Genomic DNA, 10,910 nt, shown 5'->3' with positions numbered 1-10,910 from the left:
AAGTTCAACAAAACTAGCCTCACATGCCGGTGACCAAATAAATGGTACATTCTTTTGTGTCAGCTGCATAATTGTCCTCGCAATCTGTGAGAATCCTTCAATAAATCTGCGATAATATCCTGCCAAACCCATAAAACTACGCACCTCAGGAACTGATGTTGGTCTACACCAATTGATGAATGCCTCAACTTTACTCGGATCAACTGATATACCAGCACTTGAAATCACATGTCCAAGGAAAACCACTATATCCAACAAAAACTCGCATTTGGATAATTTAGCATACAACTTTTCAGTTCTCAAAATTTGCAAAACAACTCTCAAGTGCTCGGCATGCTCAAATTCAGATTTTGAATAAATAAGAATATCATCAATGAAGATCACAACAAATTGATCTATATACCGTTGAAACACACGGTTCATCAAATCCATAAATTTCCGCAGGCGCATTGGTCAACCCAAAAGGCATAACCAAAAATTCAAAATGTCCATACCTGATACGAAAAGCAGTCTTAGGCACATCTGATTCTCTAGCTCTTAACCTGATGATATCCGGATCTTAAATCAATCTTAGAATATACTAAGAACCTTGCAACTGGTCAAAAAGATCATCAATCCTTGGCAAAGGATACTTATTCTTTATTGTGGCTTTATTCAACTGTCTATAATCGACACAAAGCCTCATAGACCCATCTTTCTTTTTCACGAATAAAACTGGAGCACCCCAAGGTGAAACACTTGGTCTTATATATCCTTTAGCCAATAGATCCTCAAGTTGTTCCTTTAGTTCTTTTAGTTCAATTGGTGCCATCCTATAAGGAGCTCTAGAAATAGGCTGTGTACCTGACATAAACTCAATGTTGAACTCAACCTCTAGGACTGGAGGAAATCCTGGAATTTCATCTGGAAATACATCTGAAAATTCACTAACAATTGGAATATCTGCCAATTTAGGTACTGACCTTGAAATATCAATTTCATAAACCAAGAAACATTCTGCTCCTTTCTGCAACAAACGAGTCATGGACAAAACAGATATCAAAGGAATCTTAGCTCGAGAACCCTTACCATAGAATGTCCAGTGATCTGTCATATCAGGCCTAAACTTAACAACCTTCTGAAAACAATCTACAGTAGCCCTGTATCTTGTCAACATGTCAATGCCAACTATGCAGTCAAAATCAGATATCTCCAATATAATACAATCAAGCTCAATGACATTATCCTCATAACAAAATTCACAACCACTTATCATTTCAGCTGACCTCATCACTTTGCCCAGTAGAGTAGAAATAGATAAGGTAGATGATAATGGTATAGAATGCAACGAATCCAATGCGACAAAGTGCTCAGATATGAAAGTATGTGATGCACCGGTATCCATCAAAACATAAGCAGGATAACCAGAGAGAAAACAATTACCTGCAATGACATTATCTGGAGCATTATGTACCTCATCCTCAGTGTGTGCAAAAACTCGGGCCTGCTGTTTAGGTGGTTGTCCTACCCTGTGACTACCACTCTGTTTGTTCTGATCTGACCGATTTGACTGCTGATAGGAATGAACTGTAGGAGTCTGGCGATTCTGGTGAGGTGTCTGTCTCGATGATCCCCCACTCTGAGATATATCACTGCCACGATTAGGACACACTCGAGCATAGTATCCCACTTGGTTACACAAGTGGCAAGCTGCCGAGTGTAAGGCCCGAGAATTGGATTATCATAATCAGACTTGTTTTGTTGATAATTAAGGGGATTGTAGACGCATTGTATCGGACCGGAAGAGACGGAAAAGTAGATGCAATTTTTGGTGTGAGATGAGCTCGGCGCATATGCGCCACCAGTCCGGCGCATATGCGCGACATTTCCAGAAACATTGGCGCACATGCGCGAGTAGATACGCGCATATGCGCGAGTAGATACGCGCATATGCGCGACACGTCCAGAATCTTTGGTGCATATGCGCGAGATGAAGCGCGCATATGCGCGAGGAGTTAAGATTGACATTGCCGAGACCAATAGGTCTCGCGCATATGCGCGGGTGATGTCGCGCATATGCGCGAGACGTGTAATCTAAAGAATGAGCCATGTGTTCTTGGCCATGAAATATATATGTTGTCTCTTTCATTCCTCCAGATTGCAGCAAGAAAACCGAGGGAGAGATTTCAGAGCAAAGGCATGGTACCTTCCATTCTATAATTGAGCTTGTGCAACATCTAGCAATCAAAACTTCAATCCAAACATAGATTTATGCTCCTTACATCAAGGGCTACAAGAGGATGTAAGTATTGTTCACTTTCAATATATATGTGTTGGGAGAATGATGAATTGAGCTCCATAATATGTTCTTGAGATTTTAAGCAACGTATAGTCGCAACCGGATCGAAGAACGGACATTGTATGCTATTGTTACTGTTTCCAGCATGTTTAATGTTAAGTTATACAGATTTTGAGTACTATCATGTGTTTATGATGAGGATTATGAGTTATGGTTACTGATTATGGAAGTTTGAGTTGACCGGTATCGCGAGTTTACGCCGTTATGCCGTCGAAATGCATCGAGATAGAATATCGTTATGAACATGTATTAGTTTGAGTCGTGGATTGATAGAATGTGTATCAACATTGCCATTTCAGATTGATATTGACAGATTCGACATCGAGACTTCGATTACGACACAGATTGTGCAACGAAAGGTATAATTCATTGTTTGTTTGGGGAAGATACAACTCAAATGAGATTCAATTTGAGTTTTCCCAACAAAATCACATACTTGTTCTAATTGTACTTTATATTGATTTACATATATGTACTGAGATAGGAGTGTCATTGGTAGATATGCCAATTTTCTAAACGTTCGGTGATATCGATGCTTCGGATCAGATTCACTCCGATTGTAGATTTCGATACAGACCAGACCGAAGTTTAGGAATAAGATGTAACGCCACCATGATTGGGAGAGTAGGTGGGAGACCTGTTACATCTTATTCACACCGGAATCCCTAGACTTAGATACGAGTCGAGTTAAAGAGTAAGAGTCAGATTGTTTTATCTGTATTCACTAATGTGTCATAATTAATGATTATGTGTTATGATTTGTATTAAACTGCATGACATGCATGTATACATGTTTTATACTGGGATTTATTCTCACCGGAGTTTTCCGGCTGTTGTTGTGTCTGTATGTGTGCATAACAACAGGTAGGGCAGGATGTGGGTCGCAGCAGAGATGAGAGATGGATATAGCGTGGTGATCACGGGCATAGCAGATGTACTAGTAGTTGTACTTTTGTCATGTACTGTATTTGAATACTGGTTTGTTGAATATGTACTGGACCAGACATGTATATTATGTTTGTAGAGATAAAATAAATGAAGACCTTGTGCATGTTTATATACATTCGAATTAATGTTAAAAGCAAAAATTTGACCCACATTTTCTAGCAAAGATCCAACTAATCCCAAAAAGAATCGAGTTAGAGTCTGGGTCCCCACAACAGGTGTATCAGAGCAGTAGGTTCTGTAGACTGAGATAGAATAGAATGAGCGGGGTAGATCGAGTCTTCTTCCTTACTTGTGATGTGCTAGCATGATTTATTGCTTTCCCTATTACATGTTGTATTGTTATCTGAATTGATTTACAGCATGTGCTTGTAAAGACAGAATCAGAACCGATTCTGGATCAGAGGTATATGATCAGAGGAGGGCTGAGACAGATTGTATAGATTGTGTACTAATCTTTTGATAATCAGATATGCCGCTTAGAAGAATACCACAACCAGCTGCAGGTCAAGTGCCAGAACAGGGTAGTACGTCAGGTACTCAGATGGATGTGACAGCTACACCTATGGAGACGTTATTAAAGAGGTTTCAGTCATTCCATCCACCTACCTTGAAGGGCACGGAGACTGCAGTGGATTGTGAGAGCTGGCTAGACGATATAGAGATGTTGTTTGAATCTCTTGCCTATACAGATGAACGGAGAGTGAAATTGATTGGGCATCAGTTGCAGGAAGTGGCAAAGAGTTGGTGACTTACAACGAAACGAGCCTTGGAGCATAGAGGTATCGATATTACTTGGAAGGTATTCAAGGATGAATTTTATCAACGTTTCTTTCCAGTCTCCTATCGGAAAGACAAAGGAGCCGAATTTGCAAACTTGAGACAGGGGCAGTGGAACATAGAAGAGTATGTTGCCAAGTTTTCTTCCTTGCTTCGCTTTGCGCCACACGTGGCAGGAAATGATGAAGCGGTTGCCGATCAATTCATCAATGGTTTAAACCCTGATATTTTTACTTTGGTGAACACGGGACGACCCAATACCTTTTCTGATGCACTGAACAGAGCAAAAGGAGCAGAGGCTGGCTTGATCAGGCAGCGAGGAGCTTCCCTATAGTGCTCAGAGTCAGAGACCGCCACAGCCAGCCGCACAGTTTCCACCACCTCCTCCTCGATTTGATAGTGGAAGCAGTAGTAGTGGCAAGAAAGATTCGTTTAAAGATAAAGGCAAGCAGTTCAAGAGAGCAGGGAGCAGTTCGTCGAGCTCCAGCGGGTCACGACAGATGGGTCCTGGCCAGAGTACGGATTTTTCAGCTGTGTATTGTAGTTCTTGCGGAGGCCGACATGCCACAGAGCAGTGTCAGGGAGTGATGGGCAGATGCAACATATATAGGCAAGAGGGACATTTCGCCAAAGTCTGTCCACAGAGAGGTGCATAGAAATTCCAAGGTGCAGGGTCATCTGCATCAGTGACTCAGCCTGAGAGGCAAGCTTCGTCTGTCCATTCCTTCCAGCCCACTCATACACAGTCCCAGCCTAGAGCCAGAGGTGGCCAGACAGTGAGCCAACCTCCCAGACAACAGGCTCAGGTGTTTGCATTGACGGAGGAGCAAGCCCAAGATGCACCAGACGATGTGATTGCAGGTAACTATTTTCTTTGTGGTCATCCTGCCTATGTATTGATAGATACAGGTGCATCACATACATTCATATCAGAACGTTTTGCATTGATACATGCATTGCTTGTCGAGTCATTGTCTGCTGTAGTGTCTATTACTTCTTCGTTGGGAAGTGGTTTGATATCTGTGACATCAGTTAGACATTGTATACTACAGTTTGAAGGACATGAGATTGATTTAGACTGTGTTGTACTTGGCTTATCCGATTTTGATTGTATTGTCGGGATTGACATGTTAACCAAGTACAGAGCTACCGTAGACTGTTTTCATAAGATTGTCAGATTCAGACCTGAAATGACAGAAGAATGGAAATTCTATGGTAAGGGTTCCAGATCTCGGATTCCCTTAGTGTCTGCTTTGACTATGAATAGATTGCTGCAGAAAGGAGCATAGGAGTTCTTTATTTATTCTGTAGACCTACAGAAATCGAGCCCGGCATTGGCAGATTTGCCAATAGTACGGGAGTTTGCAGATGTATTTCCAGATGAGATCCTAGGGTTACCCCCAGCCCGAGAGGTAGATTTCAGTATTGATCTTATTCCAGGTACCGTTCCTATATCTCGAGCTCCGTATAGGATGGCGCCGATAGAGTTGAAAGAATTGAAAGCATTGTTAGAAGATCTTCTAGCCAAGGGATATATCAGACCCAGTGTATCTCCTTGGGGTGCTCCAGTGCTATTCGTGCGCAAGAAAGATGGTTCCATGAGATTATGCATCGATTACCGGCAACTGAATAAAGCAACGGTGAAGAATAAATATCCATTGCCGCGTATTGACGATTTATTTGATCAGTTACAGGGATCATCTGTCTATTCCAAGATTGATTTGCGATCGGGATATCACCAACTGAGAGTTAGAGATGTTGACATACCGAAGACAGCATTCCGAACCAGGTATGGACATTATGAGTTTGTAGTCATGCCTTTTGGTTTAACGAATGCTCCAGCGGTGTTTATGGGATTGATGAACCGTATCTTTCAGAGGTATTTGGATGAGTTTGTGATTGTTTTTATTGATGATATCTTGGTTTATTCTAAGAATCTGAATGAACATGCCAATCATTTGAGAATTGTGTTGCAAACGTTGAGAAATGAAAGATTATTTGCTAAACTATCAAAGTGTGAGTTTTGGCTGAGACAGGTTGTCTTCTTGGGTCATATCATATCTGGAGATGGTATTTCTGTGGATCCGAGTAAAGTTGATGCTGTGATCAGTTGGCCGAGACCGATTTCTGTGCCTGAGATACGCAGTTTCATGGGTCTGGCAGGGTACTATCGACGATTCATCAAAGATTTCTCCAGCATTGCAAAGCCGATTACCCAGTTGACACAGAAGAATGCTCCGTTTGTATGGTCTGAGGAGTGTGAGTCTAGCTTTCTATAGTTGAAGAAGAGGCTGACCAGTGCACCTGTCTTGATGATTCCTTCAGGTACTGGCGATTTCGTTGTATATTGTGATGCATCTCACAGAGGGCTAGAATGTGTTCTTATGCAGCGAGGTCATGTGATAGCATATGCATCTAGACAGCTGAAGCCACACGAGACCCGATATCCAATTCATGATCTTGAATTGGCGGCTATTGTTTTTGCATTGAAGATTTGGCGTCATTATCTTTATGGCGAGAAATTTGAGATCTACTCTGATCACAAGAGTCTAAAATATTTGTTTTCTCAGTCAGAATTGAACATGAGACAGCGTAGATGGCTTGACTTGTTGAAAGATTTTGATTGCGAAATCAAATACTATCCAGGGAAGTCAAATGCAGCAGCAGATGCCTTGAGTCGAAAGGTATGTGCCCTATCCTTATCGACTGATAGGTGTTTCGAATTTAGTTGAAGATTGCTGTTTGTCTGGTTTAGCATTTGACACAGATAGTAGACCATTGAAACTTGCTATGATTCAAGTTGAGCCAGATTTGATTATGAGAATCAAGGAAGCCCAAAGAACTGATCAGGATGTGCAGAAGTCGATTGATATGGTCAGATCAGGACATCAGTCTGAGTATCAGGTACATGATTTTGTTATGTATGTGAATAACCGTATTGTAGTGCCAGATGTTCCAGAATTGAAACAACCGATTATGTTAGAAGCGCACTGTAGTCGGTTTAGTATTCATCCTGGTGGCAGGAAAATGTACAACGATTTGAAGACACAATTCTGGTGGAAACAGATGAAGTCAGATATTGCAGAATTCGTGTCTAAGTGCTTGAATTGCCAACAGGTAAAGGCCGAGAGAAAGAAGCCCGGAGGTTTACTTCAGAGTTTATCTATTCCTGAGTGGAAATGGGATCACATTTTCATGGATTTCGTGACGAAGATACCTCTATCATCCCGGGGCTGTGATGCGATTTGGGTCATTATTGACAGATTAACCAAATCAGCGTGTTTTTATTCCATACAGAATAACATATCGACACGATCAGATGGCAGAGGTGTATGTCAGAGAGGTACGACATTTGATACAGTTTTCGTGATCAACGATTCACTTCACACTTTTGGCACAGTTTGCAGCAGGCTTTAGGTACGACATTGCACCTGAGTACTGCCTATCATCCCCAGACAGATGGACAGTCAGAGCGGACTATCCAGACTTTAGAGGACATGTTGAGAGCTGTAGTGCTAGATTTCGGCACTAGTTGGCAAGATTCACTGCCACTTTGTGAATTCTCGTACAACAACAGCTGTGAGACGAGCATTGAGATGGCTCCAGTTTGAAGCCTTGTATGGCAAGAAGTCCATATCTCCTCTGTACTGGGATGATATATCTGAGGTACCAGAACTTGAGCCTGATATGATTCGTGAAATGACTGAGAAAGTGAAGATAATCCAGAAGAGAATGAAGACGGCACAGGATAGACAAGCCAAGTATGCCAATATCAGACGTAGACCGTTAGTATTTGAACAAGGAGACAGAGTGTTTTTAAAGATTTCTCCTTTCAGAGGCATTGTCAGATTTGGCAAGCGTGGAAAGTTGTCTCCTAGATACATCGGTCCTTACGAGATTCTTGAAAAGATTGGCGATTGAGCATATCGACTGGCTCTTCCTCCTTCTTTATCTGGGATACATGACGTTTTTCATGTATTGATGTTGCGTAGATATATGCCAGATATTTCTCATGTCATTCAGCCTGACGAAGCCGAGCTTGATCAGATGTTGAGTTATGTTGAGCAACCGATACAGATTCTTGATCGGAAAGAGAAGCAGCTCAGAACGAAGACTATTCCACTTGTAAAAGTCCAGTGGAGTCGTCATGGCATCGAGGAAGCGACTTGGGAGACAGAATCAGATATGAGACAGAGATATCCCGAGCTATTTCTATGACGTGAGTATTTATTCAGTTTTGATTATATTGCATCTTGTATATACTTCGATTGATTGAAGTCGATTTCGAGGACGAAATCATTTCTTAGAGGGAGAGAAATGTAAGGCTCGAGAATTGGATTATCATAATCAGACTTGTTTTGTTGATAATTAAGGGGATTGTAGACGCATTGTATCGGACCGGAAGAGACGGAAAAGTAGATGCAATTTTTGGTGTGAGATGAGCTCGGCGCATATGCGCCACCAGTCCGGCTGCATATGTGTGAAATTTCCAGAAACATTGGCGCACATGCGCGAGTAGATACGCGCATATGCGCGACACGTCCAGAATCTTTGGCGCATATGCGTGAGATGAAGCGCGCATATGCGCGAGGAGTTAAGATTGACATTGCCGAGACCAGTAGGTCTCGCGCATATGCGCGGGTGATGTCGCGCATATGCGCGAGACGTGTAATCTAAAGAATGAGCCATGTGTTCTTGGCCATGCAATATATATGTTGTCTCTTTCATTCCTCCAGATTGCAGCAAGAAAACCGAGAGAGAGATTTCAGAGCAAAGGCATGGTACCTTCCATTCTATAATTGAGCTTGTGCAACATCTAGCAATCCAAACATAGATTTATGCTCCTTACATCAAGGGCTACAAGAGGATGTAAGTATTGTTCACTTTCAACATGTTTTGATATATATGTGTTGGGAGAATGATGAATTGAGCTCCATAATATGTTCTTGAGATTTTAAGCAACGTATATTCGCAACCGGCATTCTATCAATCCACAACTCAAACTAATACATATTCATAATGATATTCTATCTTGATGCATTTCGACGGCATAACGGCGTAAACTCGCGATACCGGTCAACTCAAACTTCAATAATCAGTAACCATAACTCATAATCCTCATCATAAACACATGATAGTACTCAAAATCTGCATAACTTAAAATCTCTAGACTTAGATACGAGTCGAGTTAAATAGTAAGAGTCAGATTGTTTTATCTGTATTCACTAATGTGTCATAATTACTGATTATGTGTTATGATTTGTATTAAACTGCATGACATGCATGTATACATGTTTTATACTGGGATTTATTCTCACCGGAGTTTCCGGCTGTTGTTGTGTCTGTATGTGTGCATAACAACAGGTAGGGCAGGATGTGGGTCGCAGCAGAGATTAGAGATGGATATAGCGTGGTGATCACGGGCATAGCAGATGTACTAGTAGTTGTACTTTTGTCATGTACTGTATTTGAATACTGGTTTGTTGAATATGTACTGGACCAGATATGTATATTGTGTTTGTAGAGATAAAATAAATAAAGACCTTGTGTATGTTTATATACATTCGAATTAATGTTAAAAGCAAAAATTTGACCCACATTTTCTAGCAAAGATCCAACTAATCCCAAAAAGAATCGAGTTAGAGCCCGGGTCCCCACACCGAGACTTCTCTACACTGATCTGTATAATGTCTACCACCACAATGACCACAATTCGGGCCTGAATAACCAGTCCTCTAAACTAAACCAGACTGTCTCAATCCACTCGAACTCGAAAAATTACTGCCATGCCTCTTAAATTGTTTGCCTCTAGCCTTGAACTGCTCTCTTATGTTGCCACTGTTACCGCCAGTATTACCCTGTCTGAACTGCTGTCGGAACTGTGGCTGTTGGGGTCTTTGCGAATATTGAGAACCTCTCTGCCTAATGATTCCAGTTTCAGCTCCCTTGGCTCGATCAAGAGTCTCAGCAAAAGTGTTAGGCCTTTCAGTATTAACCAGGGTAAATATATCAGGATTAAGACCATTTATGAAATGATCGGCCTTAACTTCTTCATCGAATGCTACATGAGGAGCAAATCTCAGTAAATTCGAGAACTTAGCAACATAGTCCTCAATATTCAGATTTCCCTACTTTAAATTTGCAAACTCGGTTCCCCTATCTTTTCTGTAAGAGGTAGGAAAGAAAACCTGATAAAATTCAGATTTAAAAATATCCCAGGTAACAATCGTACCTCGACCCTCTAAAGCTTTCTTTGTCATGATCCACCAACTCTTAGCAACATCTAATAACTGATGAACAACTAATTTGATTCTACGATCATCTGTATACTCAAGAGATTCAAATAATTGATCCATATTCTCCAATCAGTTCTCACACTTTAATGCATTCTCTGTACCCTTCAACATCGGTGGGTGCAAAGACTGAAATCTGGCTAACAGTATCTCCATCGGAGTCGGAGTTATATCCATCTGAGTATGAGTAGCACTACCCTGATCTTTTGCCACTGGTATGTTCTGTCTAGGTCTACCACGACCTCTACCTCGAGTAGCCATGTCTGATATAAAATAGATCAGACACAGATAAAATCATAGTATCACAATCATTTCAATCTTGTATCAATCATCTCTGGTTCTCGAGACTCAACAATCTCAAAAATCTCAAATAAAGCTCAACAATATAGTATCTCAATTATGATCATGTATTTCACATTATGTCATAGTGAAAATGCTAGCAAAATTATCACATGATCAAGAAATTCGAACTGACTCGATCTACCCTGTTCCCAAATATCTTACGCTCTGATACCACCTAATGTGGGGCCCCGGGTCCGACATCTAATACTAAT

The sequence above is a fragment of the Primulina tabacum genome, chromosome 10, assembly GCF_025594145.1.
Source record: "Primulina tabacum isolate GXHZ01 chromosome 10, ASM2559414v2, whole genome shotgun sequence".
Lineage (NCBI taxonomy): Eukaryota > Viridiplantae > Streptophyta > Magnoliopsida > Lamiales > Gesneriaceae > Primulina > Primulina tabacum.
The sequence above is the reverse complement of the archived record's forward strand: the minus strand, read 5'-3'. Positions refer to the sequence as shown.